The 25,873-nt window shown below is 38.8% G+C and overlaps 1 protein-coding gene across 9 annotated transcripts in view; it reads left to right on the top strand.

The window, feature by feature from the left end:
- Positions 1 to 25,873, top strand: part of WDFY3 (WD repeat and FYVE domain containing 3) — a 296,640-nt gene that overhangs the window by 74,084 nt on the left and 196,683 nt on the right. For 8 of the 9 annotated variants that reach the window (XM_043545050.1, XM_043545054.1, XM_043545049.1 and 5 more), the window contains exon 2: positions 2,011 to 2,104. The gene's annotated coding sequence lies outside the window, so the exon portion shown is untranslated. Of the gene's footprint in view, positions 1 to 2,010; positions 2,105 to 10,307; positions 10,395 to 25,873 lie in introns of all 9 variants that reach the window. The other variant, XM_037896800.2, reaches the window with a different exon arrangement.

Below are 25,873 nucleotides of genomic sequence, written 5' to 3'. Positions count from 1 at the left end.
GAGTTACACTGCAGCACATGGGTGCACACTGCTATTCACACTCCCGTAGTCCAAACTGTGGGTTATTGTAAGGGTCCTTCAACAACCAAAGGGTTTCCAAGTAGTCTGTCACATTAACTCAGTGTTTCAAGGAGACATGCTGTGGTCATTGAACCTGAACTACATGCATGCACTATGATTTCGAGCCCTACCCTTGGCATCCGTCAAAGAATATGTGTTATGTATGTTCCTTGCTCTCTGTCTTCACTTTGCAGGAGCAACTTTTGAAAGTTTTGCCCTCAGACCAGAATTTCTGGTTTAATAATGATGATTGGAATGCTCTAACATCCATGTGCTGATATTGCTCAAAGATGGTTTAGTTAAGGTTGTGCTGCAAGGGTGCTAACTCTTCATTTCCTGGTTTTCGGAAGTTTGAGTGTTGCTGAAAATAGTTTTGGAAGGGTACAAAGCACTAGTTGGCAACCTTAACTTTGCCTTAATGAAGTTTTTGGGCATTTAATATCGGCTCAGAGGTCATAGCTGAGACCTGCTTCGCTGAATCTCTGATGGCTCATTGGAGTGTAGCTCCTGTCTGACAAACAATAGGCAATGGAGGCCATGTGTGTAGTGCGTAGTGGTGGTGAGTAAGGTAACAGAGAGGAGGTACAATCATGACTGTAATTTGCAAGGATGAGAAGAGCACATATACAGCCAAGAAATCACTAGTGATGGTTATACTGACGATACGTCCACTTGAGCAGTCTGTGTTCTTTTTAACGTAGTGTTTTGTTTAGAGTAGGGGTTCCATACCTACCTCTTTCAGCCCAGATTAAGAATGGTGCTACAAATTCTCTGAATTAAAACTATGGGTTAAGCCTTTTATTGATCAGTATATCTTGTATATTTTGTAGGTTTGTTGTTTAAATGCTTCTTATTTCCTGTTTATCAGAGTTCCTGATTGTTATGCCTACAAGACAACTGTTCTGTGTAGAGCGGTGATGGTACTGGAAGTGAGAGCTCGGAGCTTTATATAGAAATTTTGTATATTATGGATCACTTAACTCAAAAATCCCAGCAGGCTCCTGAGAGGCTCACTTTGTTAGTCACTCCCACCCTGCCTACCTATAGTGAAGAACTTTATGGTCCTGTAGAATGATATTGGGAGAGAATATCTTTATGCAGCCATTAATACTGAACTGTTGCTTTAACCAGACAAGTGACTCTGTCTGAGTGCATACAGTAATACTTAAAAGTAAGTGCCTTACAAATATTGAGCTTCACAACATCCTCTGAGCTAGATAAGCTTTATTAATGCCAGAGCGTTCTCAAAGCCTTAAAGGGTAATGCAACCACTATGCTGTAATTTTTTACCTCCATGCATTCAGTTCCCTGAAAGTTTTCCTGTTTCTTTTAAGCTTTAATTGTGTGTAAAATAATAGCAAAACAAATATTTTTGAACTGTATTTTTAATTTTTTCCAACTACCTTAGTTTTGGGTGACCAATGATGTGTGTTGGCTTGTTTCCACCTGTCTCTAAAATCTTAGGAGGGAACCTGATACCCATTTTGAAGTTGGGCAAATTGAAGTCCAAAAGATAGGCAGCATTCTTGAATGTCACAAGGAATCAGTGGCTGAGTTGGAAATAGGACCCACATCTCCTGGTTCCCATTAGTCTGCTATAACTACCAGACCTCATTTACTCTGTGTAATATTCTTGCTAGTCACAGATTGCTACTGTATTAATTAAAACAGAAATTTGGGCTTGACACGCAAGATAACTCTCTGCTGCTCAGGTGTTCACGGTCAATTTTATTTTCTCAGTGAGGTCTTGTTGTTCATTACTTGTAGTCATAGTGAACATGTTCTTCATTAAAATTCTTGTGCAAGAGACCAAGTAAAAGACCTCTTTGGTTTATGACCACTCAAGCAGTCCCGGCAGATGCTGCTATCAAAATGGCAAGACTCTAGTGTTGTGCTAGTGGGGGTGATTTTAATACTAACCTCTTTCCGTTTTATTTTTGTGTTAACTAGTGGGAGCACGGCTTTGGTCTTGAAGAAAATCCTGGGAGAGGAATGGACCATGTTCTCATGAAGTTAATACCGGTGATCCAGGAATGCTATAGAGGTCAGTGACTGGGACGGGGAAGGGAAGCTGTGTGTGTTTAAGAAGCTTTTGCTAGAATTGCTTTGGATTTGTAATTGTCACACGCAATTGTTTGACTGATTTTTGCATGCAGCCTGGAGCTCTAAGGACTTTATTTGCCTGTCAGAGAGAAGGGAAAAGTGTATCAACTTCAAACACAGAAAATCTAAAATTGGCATACCAAAACCTTAAGTAAGGTTAGGGTGCTAATTTAGTCCTACAAAAGCATTAAGAATGCATAGGTAAGGCTGCAGTTATTCACTTAACGTATTACACTGCATTTAAACTTCTACATGCTCAAAGTCAGTGATCCAGGGCTATTGGGTTAGACTCTGAAGTTCTTAATTGACAGGCAGCAATGCTAATACAATACCCTGTGCACACATGGTATTGTTTTCTCAGCCTACCAAGTCGTACTCCTAATTTTGAAAAGAGAAGACAGAAAATGCCCATACTGTGGGAATCTTAATATTACTTTGATATATCTTCTCTTTGAGATAAGGAGCTTGTTATTTTATTTAGAATCATAGAAATGTAGGGCTGGAAGGGATCTCGACATCATCTAGTCTGTCCACTCACGCTGAGACAGTATTAAGTATACTTAAACCTTCCATGACAGGGGTTTGTTCAACCTGTACTTAAAAACTTCCAATGACAGGGAACCTCCCTAGGTAATCTATTCCATAGTTTATCCTTACAGTTAGAAAGTTTTTTTGTAATATCTAACTTAAATCTCCCTTGCTGTAAATTAAGCCCATTACTTCTTGTCATACCCTCAGGGGACACAAAGAACAATTGAGCGTAGTTGTCATAAATATAAAGGGAAGGGTAAACACCTTTAAATCCCTCCTGGCCAGAGGAAAAACCCTTTCACCTGTAAAGGGTTAAGAAGCTAAGATAACCTCGCTGGCACCTGACCAAAATGACCAATGAGGAGACAAGATACTTTCAAAGTTGTAGGGGGGGAGAAACAAAGGGTCCTGTCTGTCTGTGTGATGCTTTTGCTGGGACCAGAGCAGGAATGCAGGTCAGAACTCCTGTAAAGCGTTAATGAGCAATCTAGTTAGATATGCGTTAGATTCTGTTATGTTTAAATGGCTGATAAAATAAGTTGTGTTGAATGGAATGTATATTCCTGTTTTTGTGTGTTTTTGTAACTTAAGGTTTTGCCTAGAGGGATTCTCTATGTTTTGAATCTTATTACCCTGTAAGGTATTTACCATCCTGATTTTACAGAGGTGATTCTTTTATTTTTTATTGAATTAAAATTCTTCTTTTAAGAACCTGATTGCTTTTTCATTGTTCTTAAGATCCAAGTGTTTGGGTCTGTGTTCAGCTATGCAAATTGGTGAGGATTTTTATCAAACCTTCCCCAGGAAAGGGGGTGTAGGGCTTGGGGGGGATTTTCGGGGGAAAGACATTTCCAAGTGGGCTCTTTCACTGTTCTTTGTGTAACGCTTTGGTGGTGGCAGCTTTTAACTTAAGCTGGTAAGAATAAGCTTAGGGGGGGTCTTTCATGTAGGTCCCCACATCTGTGCCCTAGAGTTCAGAGTGGGGAAGGAACCTTGACAATAGTCCTCTTCATATTAACCCTTTAGAGGGTTGAAGACTCTTTTCATATTTCCCCTCAGCCTTCTCACCTCGACACTAAACATGCCCAGTTCTTTCAACCTTTCCTCATAGCTCATGTTTTCTAAGGGTATGTCTACACAGCAAAAAGAAAAACCCATGGTAGCAAGTCTCAGAGCCCAGGTCAAAAGATCAGTGTAGATGCTTGGGCTGGAGCCTGGGCTCTGAAACCTGTCAAGGGGTGAGGGTCTTGGAGCTGAGCCCAAGCATCTATACTGCTATTTTTAGCTCTGTGGTGTGAGCCAAAATCAGTTAACCCAGGCTATGAGACTCACTGCCATGGGTCTTTCTGATGCTAATGTACCCTAAACCTCTTGTCTCTCTAATTTGTTCATAACTTTCGTAAAGTGGGGTGCCCAAAACTGGACACTGTACTTCAGCTGAGGTCTCTCCAGTGCTGAGTAGTTAATATACCCCAGAATGACATTGCCTTTTTCTCAACATCACACTGATTGATATTCAGTTTGTGATCCACTGATCCTTTTTTGCACTACTGTTGGCTAGCCAGTGACTCCCCATTTTATATTTGTATATTTGATTTTTCTTTCCTAAGTATTGTACTTTGTATTTATCTTTACTGAATTTTGTCTTGATTTCAGACCAATTCTCCAGGTTGTCATGGTCATTTTTTAAATTTTAAAGTCTTTGCAGCCCCTCCTAGGTTGGTATTTTCTGCAGGTTTTATAAGTATGCTGTCTACTCCAGCATCCAAGTCATTAATGTAAAGGTCCCATTGAGTTTAGGTTCCACTGGGATTTTGTATTTAGGTCTCAGTTGCTTTGGATTCATTGTAATATTGCTAGACCTTTAATGTGGATTTTTCTTATTATTCACATAGTCCGAGTGCAAATAGGATAGCCTACATAATGGCTTCTTTTTAAAAGCTGAATGTTTAGCTAGTGTAATTTACATTTTTGAAATACTAAAGGGGATTAAATGGATTTTTCACCTGATGGATTTTTTCTTAGCATCTGAAGCCAAAGAGAAGCTTAAATAAGCATCTAACTCAGTAACACTTAATTTTGCTCATGTAAATTAAATAAGGCAAATCAGATTTGTTGGGAACTTGGTAAGTAAAGTAAAGGAGGTGTGCAATAATAATAAAATGTTCCTGGCAAGATAATTGAATTTTTACAGCATTTGTAAATGATGTACTGAGAGCCACTATGGCAGCAATGTTAAAATAAATGTCACTACGTTATTGCCAGTTGGTAACCTTACTCCAGTCAATGTGTATTAAAAGTTACAAATGGACCAAATTAATGTTCCTTCAGTATTAGTGTTACTGAATGTTATAGATATCAAATAGTAATTGCCAGGACTCATTGGTATCATGTGTGATACACAGATTCTTTGCAGATCAAAAGAAGGAAACCTTTTGTATCACACAGATTCTGTAGCATGCCACAGTATGTGACACTCTTCCACCTCACAGAAAATGATGTGGCATACTGGAAAAGACCAAACAGCAGGGAAAACCCTTATTAGCCCAAGTTTGCAGCTTTTGCAGGATTACTCTAGCACAAAAGAATTACTTCTGTTAATGGTTTAGTCTTTTTATGGTACATTCCCACCATCTTTCCTGAATTGGAAGAAAATGAACTGGACCCAGGTGATCAGAGCATGAATTATTTATTTTAAAAAAACGAACAAAACATTTCGTAGTAGCAAATGCTTCGTTTAAGATTATGGTGTTACTTTCATTATGTGTCTTCCCCACCTCCAGCAGTGATTTGTAAGCCTAGAAAAAATTCCTGTTTGGGCAAAAGCCTTTTGTTCATTGTCTCAGCCCAAAAGGTCATTCCTTGTTTGGAGCACAAAATGATAGTTGTGTCTGAGTTACATGAGGGTGAAATAAATACTTTCTGCAGTGTTTATAAAAAGGCTAAAACTATTAAAATGAACTTGGCATATGTTGAACTTCATACTGTGACAAAGTTCCTCCTCTACCTTGATGGGTCTTGTGCTTATTGGCGGATTTGCTTGCCTCAGAGATTCATGACAGCCCTCAGTTTCGCCACTTTCGTGGCTCAAATCTGCCGTTCACTCAGATAACCTCATCACTGGCCAGCATGGGGGAAAAAGAGAAGAACAACCCCCGCAGTCTCTGCTGATCCACATGTAGGTCAGGGAACAGCCCAGAGACCTCCCCTCTGGTGAAACCCACAGTCTAGGTCATCTCCTCCAGTGTCTGATCAGGAGTTGGGAGGTTTGGGGGGAACCCAGGCCCACCCTCTACTCCAGGTTCCAGCCCAGGGCCCTGTGGATTGCAGCTGTCTAGAGTGCCTCCTGTAATAGCTGCGTGACAGCTAGAACTCCGGAGGCCTCCTCCCAACACATTCTTTATCCTCACCACCGGACCTTCCTCCTGGTATCTGATAACGCTTGTACTCCTCAGTCCTCCAGCAGCACGTCCGAGCTCCTTATGCTCCCCCCTACTAACTGATGGGAGGTCCTTTTTAAACCAGGTGTCCTGATTAGCCTGCCTGCCATAATTGATTCTAGAAAGTTCTTAATTGGCTCCAGGTGTCTTTATTAGCTTGCCTGTCTTAATTGGTTCTAGCCGGTTCCTGATTGCTCTAGGGCAGCCCCTGCTCTGGTCACTCAGGGAACAGAAAACTATTAATCCAGTGGCTAGTATATTTGCCTTCTACCAGACTCCTGTACCCCACTGGTCTGGGTCTGTCACAATACCTAGAAACTTTCTATGTAGCTAATCTCTACTGAAAGTAGTCTCTTCGCTGATTTGTCAGAAGAAAACAGTAAATTAGCAACGCAATAAGAACTATTTTGCACATGTGTGAGCAACTTCTTGCTGATGTTCTGAACTGTGGTTTTAATACCTGCATAGAAAACGCTTCATAGACAAATACTAGTGTAGAAAATGTATTATTTGGTGTTGGAGACTGTATACAATATGATAAAATCCTTCAGTAGTTTATGAGGAATTTCAAAATTCTGCACACTTTGATCCTTGCTTGTGCAGAATTTAAAAATCCTGTGTGACTCCTAAATTTGTTACAAGCAGAGCTTGTAATATAGGTAAAGATGTGCTAAATGCTGAAGGTACCCTTTATTTTTTTAGAAAAACAACAAAAAGTACTAAGAAATTAAACTTGAATGTAGTTTTAAGGATAATATTTTGCATTCAAGTCAGGAAATTTTGAGCCATATTAAGAACATAGCTACAGCTTTGTGAAATGTGTGTAGAATGTTTGATTCAAATTTTTCTTGAACCACTGGGGATCAGAAGAAAAGAACAGATAGCTGGAGCTTAGGCCACTCTGCCCGTTAGAGTCCCAACATCTCTAAGGCTGGCTTCCACCTCTCTTCACGTGCTTGCAGGCACATCTCATTAGGCAGCTCTGTCTCCTTCCCTTGAGCACCTACAGCAACACTGCCTCTATCCCAATAGACCAGAGCGGGCTGCGGTTGGTGCCTTTTTCCTCTTGCATTTCCATATGCACAGAACAGAATCTGCACCTCTTTCTAAGTGGCTGCTATTTAGTTGAAGCAAAACAAAAATAAATCCTCCATTTATAGGCTCTGCTGTGTGATTTCTTCTGTATCTGACTGCAGACACATTTGAGGAGAAAAGTGGCTGTGTTGTGTCCCCATTCCTCGCTTGCTGTGGAGCAGCCACAGTTCCCTGATGCAGGAAACATTCCTTCCCTGTGCCATGTTTGGACCTTACTCTTAATTCCACCTCCTGGGCAGGATCTCCTCCATCCCCTCACAGAGGAAGAGCTGACAGACTTCACATAGAGAGTCAAAGAGAGAGCTACCCATTGAGGTCTTGTGTAGACTTGAATTTAAAGTGTGATGTTAGCTAACGTGCTGACTAACATTTTAAAAGTCTAGCATAGGCAAGGCACAGTGCCTTAACACGCGAAAGTGGTTGAATTTAAGTTTAGTGGGGGTTCAAGATGCCACAAGTCAGGCTTTCATCTTTGTAGTGTACAACCCCAGAGCAGTTGTCAGATGATTGTGTAAGTTTGCCAAACTCCCTAAAGCCAAAGAAAAGCATTGAAAATTTGCCATGATGTTACCTTGTCTAGAATCAGAACTGCCGTTCAGGTGAGACTCTTTACGATATAACTAGATCCACATCTAGCTTGAGGGCAGGCTAATGCTTCCAGTGGTGGTCAGCAAAGCAGACAGTACTTTGTCTTTCTTTCCAAAGGGAATTTCACATTTTTGGATTAGAGCTCCAGAAAGTTCAACAATCTTCTGCAGATACGAAGAACCACTGTTCTCCTCATTATGGACTACTCAGGTGGTAGTTTGTCTTAATTCCGCAGTCAGGAAAAACAGGCATGGTTCTTAAAGAAAGATGGCTTTCAAGAAGGAATAGATGATTTTGTATCTAAGAAAACAATAGCAAGGGATCTGGATGATACTGTACTTTCTTCTCTTTTGAGCTGTTATGAATACAAGCTGGCAACTGAACTTAGGACGAGGAAGGCAGTAGTGTTGGCTGCTGCTGCTGTGTATGGACTCTATGATGTGAGATTTCCAAGAGATGAATTGTGCAAGATGAAATCGTGCTAACTAGCTATCTTCTCATGTTTCATTGTTGGAAATGTTGAATGAAGTTCTCACAGTTGTAATTAACAAAACAAAACAAACAAAAAAGGCAAGTATTTTGAAAGCAGACAAACATACTCTTTTTCCTCGCTGGCAAAGAATCTTCTTGGCAAATAAATTTCAGGTATGTCCTGGAGCAGGGGTTCTCAACCTTTTTCTTTGAGCCCTCTTTCCCCCACAACATGCTATTAAAAACTCAACAGCCCACCTGTGCCACAATGACTGTTTTTCTGCATATAAAAGCCAGGAGTGGCATTAGGGGGTAGGAAGCAGGGTAATTGCCCGGGGCCTCATAGGGCAGGGCCGTCCTTAGCCATATGCAAAGTATGCAGCTGCGTAGGGCACCAGGAAATTTGGGGGCACCAAATCTCCTGGTGTCCTGCGCAGCTGCGTTCTGCTCCAGTCCTTGCTCTGGTTCTTCCCCAGGGCCTCTGCCCCGCCCCACCTCTTTCCCGCTCCTGCTTTGCTCCAGCCCCGCCCCCACTCCCCTGAGCTCTGCAGCAGGGCTGGGGCTGCACTCACTGGTGGCGGGAAGTGCAGACCTGGCCCCAGCCGCGCTGCTGATGAGTGCTGGGGGGTGGTTCCCCTCTGTCCCCCAAGTCCACCCCCACCCCCAGCGGAGGCCTGGGGCTGTGCCACCGCAGAGGCCTCCCTCTTCCCTCCGCTGTAGAGTGGGCTGCGTAGGGCCTCAGAATAGCTAGGGACGGCCCTGCCACAGGGGGTGCCATAAAGCTAAGTTGCTTAGGCTTCGGCTTCAGACCCGAGTGGTGGGGCTTGGGGTCCTGGGCTTCAGCCCTGCACTGCAGAGCTTTGGCTTTCTGCCCTGGTGTCCAATGAGTCTAATGCCATCCCTGTTTGGCAGACCCCTGAAACCTCCCCCCCCGCCCCTCCTCCTGGGAGCCCTGGACTCCTGTTAGAGAACTGCTGTTCTGGAGCATGAACTGATGACATTGTCCACCTCATTGGTTCAAATGAAGGGCATAGACATGCTGTCTGCAAACATTTCTCTGTCAACTGTAGCACTCCAAGACAAGCACTCATGCTTAATAATAGATGGACTGGCAGTGGACATTACTACAGGCAAACCTGCTTATTTAAAGACATTAGATAATCTGTTTATCCACTTCACTGCTTTGGTGCTGCAAGCTGCTCCATTGTTCTACAGAGTAGATATCTTTTACAGGTAGTTCCTCCTGTTGCAAACCATGACAGCCTGCCTTGGAGAGTTATGATTGACTGCCTGTGTTTAAGAGAAAGGAGTTGAACAAAAGTATTCATGATATAGAGGCACCAGAGCTACTAACTACTGTACTTCAGACTATTGTTGATGGTGTAGTCATTGGCTCTACAACTGGTTAAATTTTAGGTTAGTTTTAAGTGAGATTAAAGCAGATCTTGCCAGATTCTTTTATGTAAACAAACTTTCCCACACACCATACAGTGCAATTATACAAGACAGCAAGAAGTTCACTATTTCACTTGAATGACCTCATTAAGAGCAATACGTGCTAGGGCTAGTTTAATATTTGTAACTGTATTTGTCCACTGGTGGTGTCACATTTTAGATTTCTTCTAACCTATGGATGACAAGTAGAGGTACAAAAAGAATTTCTATTAAAGCTTATATTCAAGAACCTGGTTCTGTTTCTGAAATCACTAAGGCTTTCCCATGACCTATTAGGTCTGTGTCTTATATATGCTGGCACATATTGCCTGTGTGAATGGTTTTTGGAAAAATTACAAACGAAGTTGTTTACGAGCTCTTTTTGAGGGGAGACAGTGGCATCAGAGAAACTTGTGTGCAGATTATATGACCTAGGTAACATGGATTCTCTGAATATTTGATGCCACATCTTGTTTTTCAAATATGAAAAAATCAGGGCTGCTACTGACACTTCCATATAAGGCAGGTTCAACAACCAGGCAATCTACTGGAAATAAACTCTCTGTCCTATGCTTCTCTTTGCAGAACCAATTAAAATGGTCTAGAAGTAGTGAAGCTACCCTACAGCTTGTTCTCTTGACTCAAAAATATTTCTCGAAGAACTGTCTTGAGGTAATCAAGTGCATGTTGCTATAGCTGCTGTAAATACTGGAACTTCAAGTGTTGTATACTGCTGTTTGTGGAAGAGCAAAGAAACAACGGCAGATGTCCATGCTGTTGCCCACATTTGATTTTATTGGAATTGAATTTTATTAAACTTATATTTGCATCTCCGTACTAATAGAGTATGCTTTTAGAAGTCATCCACGGAATACATATATGACACACAGGAATGTTGGTAAGAAGCTGCTCTTCATTTCCTTTTCCCAGGTCACCTGGCATGGACCAGGATTATAAAAATTTAATACCTGTGTCCTATGATAGAGGTTGCTATCAACAGATTCCATCTTGTAACCACCAGTACACTTTCTAAATTGTTTTAAATCAAATGCATTGTGTTAACATTTCCTTTAAAAATGAAAGCTTAGAATGCTGTGAGATAGGAGTGTGGACCCTACACTGAAATTGAGTTGTCCCAGCAAAGCAGAGTTCAGTTATTCTTTTCTACAATTTATGACCCACAGTTGTGCAGTTACTTGTGAATTATGCAATATCTTGAACTCTGGTTATGAGAGACAACTTTGCGTTATGACTGTACAGTTATTTCTCAACCATACAAAATGTAAATCCATGTACTTTGGCTGAAGGCCATTATTATCCAGTCAGATTGCAGGTATATGTATAATATATGCAGGGTTATTTTTAAGTAACCGTAAATGATTATGCAAATCTATTTACCTTAGATATTATATATCCTTCTCCTCCAAGTTTCTACTGCCCTCAGAACTCCTCATCAATGTACTTATTACGGATATACCTGCCTTAGTTTCTGACCCCTTTCATCCTTCTTTGTCCCGTCTAATAACCCGCAGTATTAAATAATTATTTTTAAAAGGAATTACTCTTTGGGATAGGATAGCAATGGGGCTAAGCGTTCCTGAAGGGGAAATGAACAACAGAATCAATGAAGTGGCCAGTTTTGGTCTGGGCATATGGGTGGGGAGTTGAGAGTGGTGTTGAGTATGGGTTGTGAGGGATTAATAGAGCTAAACAGAGCATAGAGGTGAGGAAATAAAATAATTTTGTGCTAAAAATAAGAGTCATCATCACCACTCCTATAACCGCATTGGTCGTTGGGGCACCATCATTGATGAGCAATCCACCAATTGTCTCCACCCCTGATGATTGTGTATCCGTGTTTGAGTCTCCATGAAGTCCATTCCTGTCACTCTTTAAGTTGTCAATCCATCTCTTCTTCTGTCTACCTCTTCTTCTTCTCGTCCCTTGGAGGATGTTACATGGCCGTACCACTTCAGCTTTGTTACACTGGTATCACAGGATAAAGTAAACAAAAGTCTGTGGACCTTCCTTCCCATAGTTTCTCTATCTCAGGATAGTTATGTTATGTAGGAAGTACCTACAAATCACACAAAACTTTCTGGAAAGAAAACTGGAGAAGGGAGTGTAGAGAGATGGGTTTAAGAATAATCTTGTCTCAAACTTGGTTGCTGCATTAACACCACTCTGGAGTCCTAGTGTGGGACATTTAAAGGTAAAATCATTTATTCATGTTCAGATTTCACTGTTCTGGTCTAGCAACTTTGTTTTTTTTTAACTTGCTCCTTTGTTTCATCACACATACAATATTTTAATGAGCAAAGGTTAAATTATAAATAATAAAACTGCTTTTTCAAAGGTGCGTTCTCACAAGAATACTTAATTGCAAAATCTGAGGGGAACATAATATAAGACACAAGAATAAAACCAAGTAATTAAACAGCTAATGAAGTATTTTCTTACTTGAGAGAAATCCATTTCCCAGGTGCTATCCTGAGGACCTTTGCATCCAAATGTGGCTGGACTCGCTGCTGGATGGTTTGTTTTTTTTTAAACACTCGGAAATCATTTTTTCAAGTATTAATGCAGTAACAAGCTCCATAATGTAGTCATTCCAGGATGCATTTCTACATTTGCAGTGTAATTAACATATGTGATATACCATTATTTTTAAAATATTGTACACTGTTGTACAAGTGAGAAGCTGAATAGTTTAGGGTTATATTTTCAGGAAAAGGCTTTGCTAACCTGGAAATTCATAATAGCAAATCTTTTTTCTAGCAAAATCCTGTGGAGTGTGTGTGTGTGTGTGAGAATTTCTTATGCAGATCTTCACTGTGTGTATGAATGTGCCCATAAGTTGGATTCAAGGCCTGCTGAAGTCAATGGAAGTCTGCCATTGAATTTGGTAGAGCCAGGATTTTAACCATGGTGCCTGCTGGGTTAAGACCACCTGAAAAGCAGTGGCCATTGGGGTAGTTTGGACACCTTTTCATGGAATGGAAAGTTTGTGTCCAAGTTTATAAAGGCAATCTCAGCCCCAAGTCCTCTTAATTTCTTTTCTATCCCTTGAACAAATACTAACAAGAGAAATAGGATAGGAGAAATTGTCATTGTGGAAACAATGCACTTCAGTAAATATGATTATTGAGAAGTAACCTTTTGGGGAAATCTAAACACTTACTTGAGGTCTTCTCTTGCAGTGTGTACACAAGTTGACCTTAGCCAGCTATTTTGTACATTAAATTCATAGTGCAAATTTAAGATGAATAAATCCTTTCCTTGGCTACATCAAAAACCGAATTTGGAACACCTACACGGATTGGTTGCCTTTTTGTGTACTTCTCAGAGTAATTTTCTAAAAAAAAAAAAAAATCCAACTTCTCCTTTGGAAGGATTTCTGGTTTTTAGGGGGTTGGGGAAAGGTCTTAAACTTTATTTGTACGCCATACCTTGTAAATCTTAATTGCAGTTAATAGTTGTAATGTCTTTTTGTACTATTATAGTTGCTTAATTTTTCTGTCATCCTACTCCTGCTTCGATTTTTTTTATTATTATTTTTTTAAAGAAACCACTACTAAACAGTATGGCTTGGATGTTACGAAAGCAGAAAAAGAAACCCCTTGCTTGTAGCACAGATGGTTCCTCCTCCTTTCTTGTCATGTGGCTAATGAATCATGCTCTAGTGATAGATAGATCTGCTATGCCTCTCTAATCAAACCAGCCTGTGTGCTGGTACAACAGGCTCCTGGGGATCACAGTGCAAAGCTCTGAATTCGCCTGACTTGCCAGAAGGATGTTTACTTAATGATGGGCTGGCAGTGGCTTGTAGGCACAAAATATCTATGTAATGCTTTTGCAGAGGAAATAGTCTACTGTTATTAATGTCTTATAAAGAGAGGATTTGAAATGTAAGATGCTTGCAGAGAATTTGAAAAATCCTAGGTAGGATAAGACATAAATATAGATTATTCCGTTTTTCTTTGCATGGTATTTTCCTGGAACTTGACATTTAATATTTAGTACATGAATGGCTTTCATAAACATATATTATTTTCTGGTGGTTAGGTACATGTTTTGGAGCTGTCTTGGCTATTATGCAGAAATGCAGAACAACAAATTGAGATGAAATATATTACCGCTTATCTTTTTATGCATGTTTTTAGAAACATGGGGGGAGTTTATAAGTAAACTAGATTTTTGCACTGATGGTCACAATCCAAGGGAATTAATAGCTTCAGTTTTTCACATGGATTAGCTCTAAACTACAGCAAGAACAATTCAGTTTCCTAATAACTATAACTCGGGAACTAAAATGTGCCTCAGTGCCTTAAAGAGAAGCACAGCTGAAAAGTGAACACTTATGTATAGATACGTATTTTTGAATAGTCATTTCCTGTGCCTGCCTCTTGATGCTACAGACTTCAGTTTTCTGTGAATCAGTTTTCTTCGATCTCCTTCACAAATTTCTTCTGTTACATCCTGCAGTGAGCCCTATAAACTTTTGTTGGATATCACAATCCTCTGCTATGGAACATAATTTCCATTTTGACTTCACTTCATTGTTAAACAGGAGAAAAAAATGGGCAATTAGACAACTAACCCAGTTGTAAAAATTGGTAGCTGTGGTAAATAGCCCATGTAACAAACTAAATTATTAAAAATAAAAAGTGAGTTAAATGGTTTCCTGATTAACCATATGATGTTTGGGGGAAGGCAATGCTATTTTCAGTATGAAAATCTTCAATTTTAATGTGTTTTGAATATTTTGCATTAAGAAGGAATCAATGATTAAGGGATGGAGTGTCAAGTTGCTCTCAATGGCCATTGTACTCTTCATTAAGGAATACTTTTCTATAGGCAATCAATATCAATATAAAAGCTGTACATCTACTTAATCAAAAATGTTCTCATTTGTCTCTGAAACTGACAGTCTTATGGACTGAAATCTTGTGGCTAAGGTCCAGAATTCTGAATCAGAAGACCTGTGGTCTAGTTTCAGTTTTGGCCCAAACGTTCTGTGTAATATATAAAAAACGTAATCTCTCGGTATGGTAGTTCATCCATTTGGTATTGGAGATCATAGCACCTACCTCACAGAAGTATGTCTAAGGCTAAAATTCTTTATCTGTAAAACACTTGAAAACTGTTAGAAAGCTAAGTGGTACAAATTATTATTTTTTTCCTTAGAACGGCAGATTAGTTGCATGAACACAAGATTTCCAGCAGTGCTCTGTGAAAATGTTCTTTAATCCTAATCTAGGTGGGGCATGGTGATAAAGAGATGTTCAGTTCTTGGTGTCTCTGAGATTGCCAATAAGAATATCAATTAATGCTTTTAGTAGTGGTAATTTTTGTGATGTGGATCCTGCCTGTTATGAAGAGGACTGAAACCACCAGTTCATTTCACTAGGCCAATCTCTCATGCTGTTGAAGTGTCGACACCTGTCTCCAATTGGCCAATGAGGCTAACTTCCCTCACCCACTTGTTAAACAAGTCCCTTCATGCTTTCTTCCATGCTGCCTCTCAGTAAACTATGTCATTGCACTCCTTCAATGGCTCCTTAGAACTCTCCTTTTCTGTGATGCCTGCAAAAAAACTTTTGGAGCAGCTGGTCTTCCAACACCCCTGCTTCTCATACTGACCAATGTTGTCTCAATGTGTCCTGTGCATCCCCATCTGTTTGTATCCACCTGTTGTCTCTGGTCTTCTGTGCTTTGATTGTACGCTCCTTGGAGCAGGGACTTTTTACTCTGTTTATGTAGTGACTCGCACAATGTGATCCTAGTCTGTGCCTGTCCTCCTCAACACTACAGTAATACAAGTAAGTAGGCCACCAGACAGCTGTCTGATGGTGACAATTTCTGGTCGCTGGAACCCTGGGCTGGATTAGTAGTAATCTTTCTGCTCTGTAGAGGGAAGAGGTTCTTGTTGCATTGCTCAACACCCATTAACTTTTTTTCTCTTTCCTAAGGCTGTTAGGAAGTGGGTTGAGTATATGCTGGTGGGCTGTTCTACAGCTCAGGTAGGGACATCCAAGTCTTTTAAAGACCCTTGCTTCAGGGCACAATTTATTATTTGAAAGCAAAAGACATAAAAACACAATATGAAGTCCAGGAATGTTGGCTATAGGCCCCAGAGGCTTCCCCTCTTCCCTTTGCTTCTACCAGCCAGGGTGGTGAAGAGAACATTCCCTTCCCCTCTGCACCTAGCTTCCTTTTCCTTATATAATCGACCTAGCCACATGATAGGCAGGGATCCCTTAAACTTTTCCAGGCTGCTGCTGTTTGTCACATTGGGTTCGAGGTAGATATATTTAAATCTTTGGGCAATCCTCTATTGTGTGATTTTTTTTTTTTTAAATTTACAATTTAATTTAATTTTTAATTTAATTTACCCATTTGTAGATTGTGCCAAGCCAATGCACCTGAGCCAAGATGGTGAACAATGGTGGCTTGCAATAGTTGTATTTTAGGAATTTGAAGCAAGAAGGAATAAACCCCGTGAGCAATTTATTCATTCCCTAGAAGTTTAATGGGCTGTGGATTATTGTAAACATTCTGGGCTCCAGCCTGTCTAAAAAAGATGTTTAAAGACACACTATTAAATACCATGGCATATATTGATAAGGTTCTTCAAGCTACTTAGAGATGCTTCAAAATGCTACGAGGCCCCTGAGGTGTGGTGATATTAGGCAATTTTTTCTTTTTGTTGTATACATGCCTTGGAAAGTTGGCATAGCTAAACAAGCTGATGACTGAAAACGATTAGTATTTTATAATGTAAGTTGAGCTACTTTCCCATCTTTAAATTGCTCTGCATTATTATCTTTCATTAAATTTAGGGGGAATCTGAATTTGCAACATCTTAAAAAGGGCTTAGCCTCTGAGCCAGCCACCATGGTTCACCATGTTGGCTCGGTTGTCTTGTTGTGGCTTGGCACTATCTAAAAATTCCTTTATACCCAGGGATTTAATTTCATTTTTATCTTGAATTTTCCATCCCCGTTGTTCTTTCTGATAGAAAAAGCTACAGAATTGTAGTAGCAAGTGGAAATTTATTACTGTGGCCAGACATGGCAGTAGAATTTTTATCTTTTGTTCTTTTCATTGCAGTTAGTATGACTTTTCCCTCGGATATTACCACATAAATTTTGACCAATGGCAGACATGATTTGAAACTGAGGAGTGTGCACTTCTTGGTAGGGGCGTGCAGGTATTGAAACTGCTGTTGCTATCCTAGGAAAAGCTCAGATATATAGGAGAAAATGGTTTTGAAGAAAAGTGTTCGTGTTGGAGAAAAGGAGGAAAATGGAGTTCTGTAATCCTGTGCTCAGTTTAAAGATCTGCTTGCTTTTTCAGCAGACATACTGAAAATAGCTGAAAAGAAAATATATTTTGGATATTGTACATACAGTTTGATGCAAACCACAGTTAATTTTATCTCAACACCGGTGAAGAGTTATGTTATCTCATCTTCAGAGTTCACATATTTTTCCTCTGATTGCTTACTTTTGTAGACCACAGCATAAATTCCAGTCTTTAGTAGAAGTCTTGTTTTTTCATGCTAGCAGAATAATTTCTGGTTAAGTCCTGTTATTTCTCTGAATACTGCTGATGTAAAAACTCCCTGTGAAAGCTTTATTTTCTACTGCTTTATCATTATCGGTATGGTAACCAAACTATTTATCCATTTTGGTCCTAGTGAGTTTTCCTATCCTGCTTTGATTTTTCTAATGAGAAATGTCTTCCAGGAATTGTTAGCAGCTCTTCCCGTGTTGAGTACCAATGATTTAGAGTCAGTGCAATGCTGTTTGGGTTGGCAAAATAAACTGTAATCTAAGATAGCCTTCTGTTTGTCCTGTTTAATGCAAATGAGCTGATTCAAGCTTGCTTTCTATGAATGCAAAAACAAATGCCAAATGTTTACTAAGTTAGACGGAAATATTTCTATCCTACTTTTGTAATTGTGAAAGCTTCCACTGCTTGTGTAAGAAATGTTTTGAGGTCATAGTAACCTGAATACTTACTGAGATCCAAAAGAACACTTGCAGTATTATGTCTTGTGACCTGTTCACTTCCATAGATGAACAAAAATAAGTCGGTATTTTCAGGCCTTTGTCCTTTTCATAAATAATTTGGGTTTCTTTGTAATGAAAACAATAACTAGAATAAATTGTTAATTTAACAGGTTAAATTTTTGTTTTCACATGCTTTTTAAAGCATAACGTTCACTTTAGTATATTAGTGTATAAGCAATAATGACCTCAGTTTAGTCTTCTATTTAAAGAGAATTTGCTCAGGTGCAAATGCATTATGTTCCTAACAAGGCCTTTGAGCATATATTTAAAACCAGACATTTCTTTCAGTCCCTCTGCTTTGCTATAATGTGTGTCTGAATGATGGATTTTAATACTCTTCTGATAATTTGGAGTTGTTGTGCAGTGTCTTACCATCTGATTTCTTGTGAATGCTGACCATTAACCCAATAGTAGTCAGTAAATTGATGTTGCAGATTAATACTAATTTGGTAAACTTACTTTAACAGATGTAACATGGTTTGACATTGTGCTAATTACAGTTCTAAACTGGGTGCACTGGAAATCAAAGATTTTGCTCTTTAAATCAATACTTCTAATTTTTTCTGGTTTAATTGTTTTATAATGACAAAAAAGGTGATTCCAAGAAAAACTTTGACAGCAAAAACAGTGTCTATTTTTATCTTCATTATTTGTCTCTCTGGGCCTCTTGTCTGTGGGGGAGTGTCCTTACCTATATGATGAACTCCGTTCCGTAACACTTGAACTCCGTATGGTGTTTACTCAATGATTAAAATGTAAAATTTAAAATTAAATTTGTTATCAGGCTACAGATATCATGCAAAATTCTATTTTTCTTCATCTCTGAGAATTCAGTGTTCTTGTACTTTCCCCAGAAAGATTTGTTTGACAGAAATTATGCACCAACTTTTTGGTACAACAGAATTAGTTTTTTTGCTTATTGGCAGACTCACTAGAAATAACAGTTTGAGTCATAGAGTCTGAAGTATCCCAGCCAAACATCAGGGGTGAGGTAATTGACGTGTTTCTGGGAATCTTGACCTAGTGCAGCCCTGTAGATGAACAGAAGGCTATATTTACCAGTGCTGTGAAGCTGATGCCTTTCACGACTGCTAAATCCACACACAAGTTTTTGTAGGTTAAATTTATGATGTGTAAAATAGCTCATTAAATAATTGGCATGAAATGTCACACGTAGAGCTGTCTAAAACTTTCCAGCTATGCAGATTTGAGGTAGGTTTATTGTTGGACCATGTTACTTTCCTTGAACCATGTGCAGATGGTCAGTATATATGGCCTTACTTAGGAGTCATAAATGAAGCTTCCCACATCTTTCACTCTTCCTGTCATAATTTGAATATTCTTTTCTGGTCCTGATTTATTACAAAAGCTGTTTGGCCTCAATAGTGAGGAAACAGTTTATGATGCTTTCCTGACGTTGGGTAAAAGCCATTTTTAAATGAATGACTAATCTCGTGGTTCTCAGTCTATTTACTGTTCTGGGCTGCATAGCAGTGCTCTGTGTTCTATGGGACACACACACACACACACACACACACACACACACACACACACACACACACACACACACACACACACACACACACACACACACACCCCCTGTATGGCCCCTGAGGATGTGACATGGGCCGCAGTTGTGTGCTGGTTGGGCCATGGGTTGAGAACCACTGGACTACAAGTCTCGTCGAGTGTTTACAAACATAAAATTATCCTTTGTGTTGGAAAGGGGTGCAGTGGTAGGAGAGGAAAGGTGAATACATAATTTATTTTAGTGTAAGTAAATATGAAGGAAGAAATGTGGAAAAACAAAATGAATGCATGTAGTCCATAAGAATGGCAATACTGGGTCAAATTAGTCTGTCTCACTAAGTATCCTGTCTTCTGACAGTGGAGGGTGCCAGATGTTTCAGAGAGCATGAACAGAACAAGGTAATTATTAAGTGATCCATCCCAGGTCATCTAGTCCCAGCTTCTGGCATTCTGAGGTTTAGGGGTACTCAGAATATGGGGTTGCATCCCTGACCATCTTGCTTAATAGTTGTCAAGGTTCCTTCCCCACTCTGAACTCTAGGATACAGATGTGGGGACCTGCATGAAAAACCCCCTAAGCTTATTTTTACCATCTTAGGTTAAAACTTCCCCAAGGTACAAACTATTTTACCTTTTGCCCTTGGACTTTATTGCTGCCACCACCAAACGTCTAAAATATATAACAGGGAAAGAGCCCGCTTGGAAATGTCTCATCTTAGCTCATCTTAACTAATTAGCCTCTCACAGTTTGTATGGTAACTTCCTCTGTGTGTGTGTGTGTGTGTGTGTGTGTATATATATATATATATATATATATATATATATATATATATATATATATACACACAGAGATAGATAGATAGATATCTTACTGTTCCATTCTGTGTATCCGATGAAATGGGCTGTAGCCCACGAAAGCTTATGGTCTAATAAATTTGTTAGTCTCTAAGGTGCCACAAGTACTCTTGTTCTTTATATCCACAGTGATTCCAAGATCTCTTTAAGTGGTAAAAGCTAATTTAGACTGCACTTTTTTGTATGGATAGTTGGGATTATGTTTTCCAATGTGCATTTCTTTGCATTTACCAACATTGAAATTCACCTGCCATTTTGTTAGGTGGTCACTCAGTTTAATGAGATCCCTTTATAACTCTTCACTCAACTTTGGACTTAATTATTTTGAGTGATTTTTTTTTTTTAATTTTGAGTGATTTAAATCACTAGTCAGGAAGACTCAGTTTAATCATGGATTTCTACATAACAGTGCATTCTTGATGGTTATTATAACCTTAATACATATTCTTCACAACTCCGAGATAGATGTAAGTTTCATTTTTAGAAGGTACACACTATACATTTTTAAGTGATTTATTTTGAAAACTTTTCAGATTTGTTTTACAGCTATATCAGAAAATGAATGATTGTTTAGATATTTCAAATACCAAAGGTAATTGAAGCAGATATTTATTAAGTCATTGGGAAGTGAACTATCTCCAATTCAACAGGTTAATCGTTAATATTTGGAGGATTTTCTTGCCATGCTGTATTAGGAGAAGAATATCAACAGACAGATATTTAAATTGTTTTATTTAACTAAAACGACGTTATGTGTTCTGGATTTTTTTCTTCAACAGCAAACATATAATATTTTAACAAAACAAGCATATGAATTTTTGAATTTAATTAAACATTCACTTTTTTTAAAATCAGGTTTGTTTTTGTCATTGTTTTTAACTAAAAGAGTTAAATGAAATTTAAAAAAAACAAAACAAAAATTAAATTGACTCTGTCAGCCAGGTCAACACGAGAAACTTAAAATATTGGCTTCTGCAGCTAACTTAATCGTCTTCACCTTCATTTTCCTGTTTGTTCATAATCTGGAAAAGAAAAAACAAGCTTTCCTGCTTTTTCAGGTCCCAAACGATTTGTCAATTTGGAATGAATTAGTCCAAAGGAAGAAAATATTCTTTCTACACTGGCAGAAGAAGCTACTGCTGTTAAAAGTGAGATAATCACTTCAGCAGTCTCTGAATCCAAGTGCTTAAGTGACTTTCTTTAAAACATCATCAGCACCCTTAGCTCTGAAGTTCATTATAGTGGCATTATGGAGGGATGATTGCTGGATGTCCATGTCATAGCCAGCTCTTCTTCAGCAGTTAAGGTTTGACCCTGGCAGCGAGTATTAAGAACATTGGCAAGAAAATGAGCTGGAGATAGTGCTTGTCCTATCGTTTTTTTAATGCTTGTAATGTAACTCGGTCAGTGAATATTTCTCTTTTTAAGATCTCGCTCAGTTCCTTCCAAATTTCAACAGCGTCAGCAATAAAACAGCTATTTCCCTGCATTTTGTTCAGGGTTACAGAAATAGGCTTCGGGGTACTCAGCTGCGTTCAATGTTTCTCTTAAGCCTATGATGAGAACTTTGGCTGTGACAGTGTCATCTGTTTTTTCACAATTTTGTTCACAAACTGTCATCAGATTAGGCCAGTTCTTGATATAGTGTTCAAAACAGTTCACTACTGAGTTCCATAGCACGTTTTGTGGGAGAGTTAGCTTGGTTCCTCCCACTTTTTTTCAGAGCAGCTGCTGCAAAGTGGTTGTTACGGAAGTATGTTGCAGTTTCAACGTTAGCCTTTATTTCTGGAACACTGAAGGCTTTGGCTAGGAGGTGCATCAAATGAGCCCTGCAACCAAATGTTGTTAGCTTGGGACTCTCTTCTAAATAATTTCTTCTCATCTTGGATACATTTGCAGCATTGTCTGTGACTTAGGTGCTTACTAGACATTTGAAATTTTTTCCACAGTTTGTTATAGCTTTTACTGCTACTTCTTGTAAGTATTCTGCTGTGTGTGCATTTCCAGATGTATCAGTTGTTTCTGTAAGGGAATGTCTTCCTTTCTTCTGTTGTCACACAGGCACATACAAAAGGATCATTGTGGACATTGCTCCACCCATCAAGACTCAGGTTAACAATTTCAACCTCCAGACCTTTTGCACACTGCTCAATTTTTTCTTTCGTACACTTAATCCCGCAATTTGCCTGCGACATCTGTTCTCTTGGGTGGACTGTATCCTGGTCTTAATGACTGAACCATGTTAATGAAGTGTGGGTTCTCAATCATACTGATAGAAGAGTTTGTTGCATAAACAAACAGGGCAATTGCTTCATCAATTACCTCTTTTTGTAACCTGCTGATCCTTATCACAAATTTATCTATGGTGGTTTCTGGATGATGGAGATTTTCTTTTTCTTTTTGCTACAGGTAATATAGTGTGGTTATGTGGCATACATGATGTGACTGAAACATTATCATTGGCAGATAACTCTGAAACTATAGAAAATGATGATGATCTTGAAGGTGGATAGTCTTCAGAATCCTGTATGTTGAGGATGGATATTCATAAACAAAATAAGTCAATGCAGTTATTTAATTATTCTAACCATATGGCTCATTTAGTGTTACTCATTGCATTCACTGACACTCAGTACTACTTTAAAGCTGAAATTTGTAAAAGGAAGATCTGCCTATTTCAGCTATTTATGTTTTATCATAACTGCATCTAAAATGATAGTACCATAGAATAACAACTATATTTTTTGCTCAAACGTGAGAATTCAGGAATAGTCCAGAAGGAAGACAGGCAGTCCTTAAGAAAGAAGTATGAAATAAAAAAGTTTACCAACCTGAAGATCCTGCATGTTCAGACATGTTCCTGTCATCATCTTCAACACAGCTTCCTCCTGAGAAGGAAGACTTCTCATGATGTTTCATTCAGGCAACCAGGCCTTGCATTTCTTTGTTGCTCTGTTTGCATTTTGCATGCATGCCTGTCCTACCCACAGGTAGAGGAACTTCGTTAAAATATTCTCAAACTGGGTCTCTTTTACAGCCTGCTGGCATTATAGGTTTCCCTTCTCATGAGAGAATGGTATGGTAGATCTCAAATCAATGAAGGCTACGCTCAGAAAGACCTCTAGACTTCTGGAATATGCTGCTGAAGCAGTTTCACTTTTGTTTCTCCTGCCTGTCCCTCCCTTCTCCCATTTATCTCTAGACTTCTTCTCCTTGGCCAGATCTATTCCACCCCCAACAATCTTCTATGCATTTAACTTTTTGAAACTTTGCACTTTTAGAGAGATAAGGGATTGACTCTGTGTACACAAATTTACACAGCGACAGTAGGGTTGAGGTCTGTTATTTCTCACCTCTATATATTTATTTATTTAAAAACATTTTTGCTGTTAACAAGCATGTTTATCTCTGGAGAAGCAAATCCACAGTTTGAGAACTGCAAAACTAAGCATCTCTGATGGTATCTTCTAGACTGAGTCTGGATGCTAAATTGAGCTCTGTTGGAGCCAAGGTAGGAACATGGCCCCTTCACAAGGTAGACGAGACATTTGTGGGATCCTTTTTGAATCTCTTTCCCTGCTGCTACTGCTGTCTCAGCTACCTGCTTGTTCTAGTCCCCTAAATCTGTGAGTGTCTGTCATTCTTAGGTATTTTTACAGTATTGTTTTTTCATTGGTCGGTTAGGTTTCAGTGTTCATGATGTTGGATTCCAACTGATCAATCAAAACTGTACTGTGGCATGAAATTCACATAGTGGAGGTATCATTCCTTAGCATGTTGACCCTGCCCCGGAGTCGAACTCTGGTAATTTGAGCTGAACCAGTACCTCTCATGATGAGAAATTAGGCTAAATAAAAGTTGGTTTCCTCAGTTTGTAGCAGATGATTTCTAAATCTTGCTCAGGAGCAACTAATTTTGCTGAGTAGTAAAGTTTTGAGACTGGCAAGGCAGCAGGAAAATCCAGTTGATATAGAAGTCTGCAGCATGTTTCTTCTGCAACACAGGGCCTTAATCACAAACACATTAAACCTCTCCTCTGCTCCCCACATTGGCTTCCCTTAGAATTCTGAATCAAGTTCAAGGCTTTTGTCCTTGTCTCCATTTGTAAATAGATAAGTGAAAATATTCAGGACTAAAATGCTAACAGAAAAAAATCCCTGCTTCATAATTTATGCTTTGTAACTCTTAGTCTGTGCAGATTAGATATCTACTCAGTTTGATCAATTGACTTTTTTGGACATGAGTTTGGTTGCTTGTGTACATAATTGAACATCCACATGGTTCAATTTTGGAAGCTAGACCCAGGCTCTTAAAAATTTGCAACCAACATGTTTTGCCAAATGAAAGATTATGAAAATATGCCCCCAGTTGTAAAAGCACTTTGAGCTACATGGATGATGAGCCCTGTTTAAATGAGAAGTATTACTGTTTTATCATTTCAAGGTGTGCCAACACTGAGATTTCTATATCAGATTCACTAATAACAATGAATGGTATTGTGTAAAGCAGTTACAGCCTTTTGAAAAACTGAAGGGCTTCCAGAAAGCCTGGTGATTATGTTTAGACCAAAGAAAAAGGTAAGAGCTAAATGTATATACTTAAAGTCTATAACTATATATAATTCCAGATCTTTTCATTAATAACAAATATTTCATAATTCTTGCCAATTACTAGTAGTGTTTCTATAAATATTAACATTTTTAAATACTTCGGCTCAGCCAAATAAAAAAAGGTATGGTTTTTTTATCATCTAAAGTGCAATTTGCTTGGAAAGAAAACTGAGGCCTTAAAATTTGAAGATAGAAATTTAAGTGGAGTTTCTTTGGACCTGTGTAGCATTGATACAAGAAATATGAATTTTTTTGCTCAACAAAAGTACCTTTTTTAAAATAAATCTTCATCACAAAAGCACAAAAAAAAAGTGGGGGGCAGTGTTCCCTCTAATTTTTGACAGGCCGTGTGTGCAAAAAATTTCTTCTGTACAAATTTTTTAAGCAGAGTTCAAATTCGTGCACCATGAGGAAAATGCGCCCAAGCGAGTAAAATGCTTATACATTTAAAAAGCTTTAATTGCAATTTGTGGTGATAATAGTTTTACACCATCTTGTTTTATAAATGTCATTTTTAAATACTTAGGAAATTTAACCAGCTTTCCCTTTCCCCCCCCCTTGCCAGCTAGTAGAATCTGGCTGTGTTGATAGATGACGGGCGAAGAATGTCAAAAGTCGCCCGTAAATGATATTTCAGCCTGGCTCCAATGTAGTATTTCATTTTTTGTGCGCGTGGTGTTTAGGATCTGTGTGCATGCGAACAGCTTAGAGGGAACAGTGGCAGGGAGGTGGAGATTTATCACCCTTTTTAGGAATGCAAAATAAATACATAGAAGTGGTGGTTGGAAGTCGCCAATGCATTAAAAAAAAAAAGTAATTAAGTTTATACATGTCTGACACTAACTTTTAAAATATTCTATTATATGTCAAGAGATTTGTTATAGAAAAGTGTGCACTGTTACAATTTTTAACTCCAAGTTCCTGTTTGGGGTAGAAATTGGTGGGTTTCTTTTACTGACTAGAAGCATAAGATATTGTCTGTCTGTCTGAAAAATGGGAGCCCTGCCAGAATGCAGGAGGAAAAAGTCTTTTTCTTTGTCTTAAAAATATAAATAAAATAAAATTAAGGTTTGTGTAT

Source organism: Chelonia mydas, chromosome 4, assembly GCF_015237465.2.
Source record: "Chelonia mydas isolate rCheMyd1 chromosome 4, rCheMyd1.pri.v2, whole genome shotgun sequence".
NCBI classification, from domain to species: Eukaryota; Metazoa; Chordata; order Testudines; family Cheloniidae; genus Chelonia; species Chelonia mydas.
The sequence above is the reverse complement of the archived record's forward strand: the minus strand, read 5'-3'. Positions and strand labels throughout refer to the sequence as shown.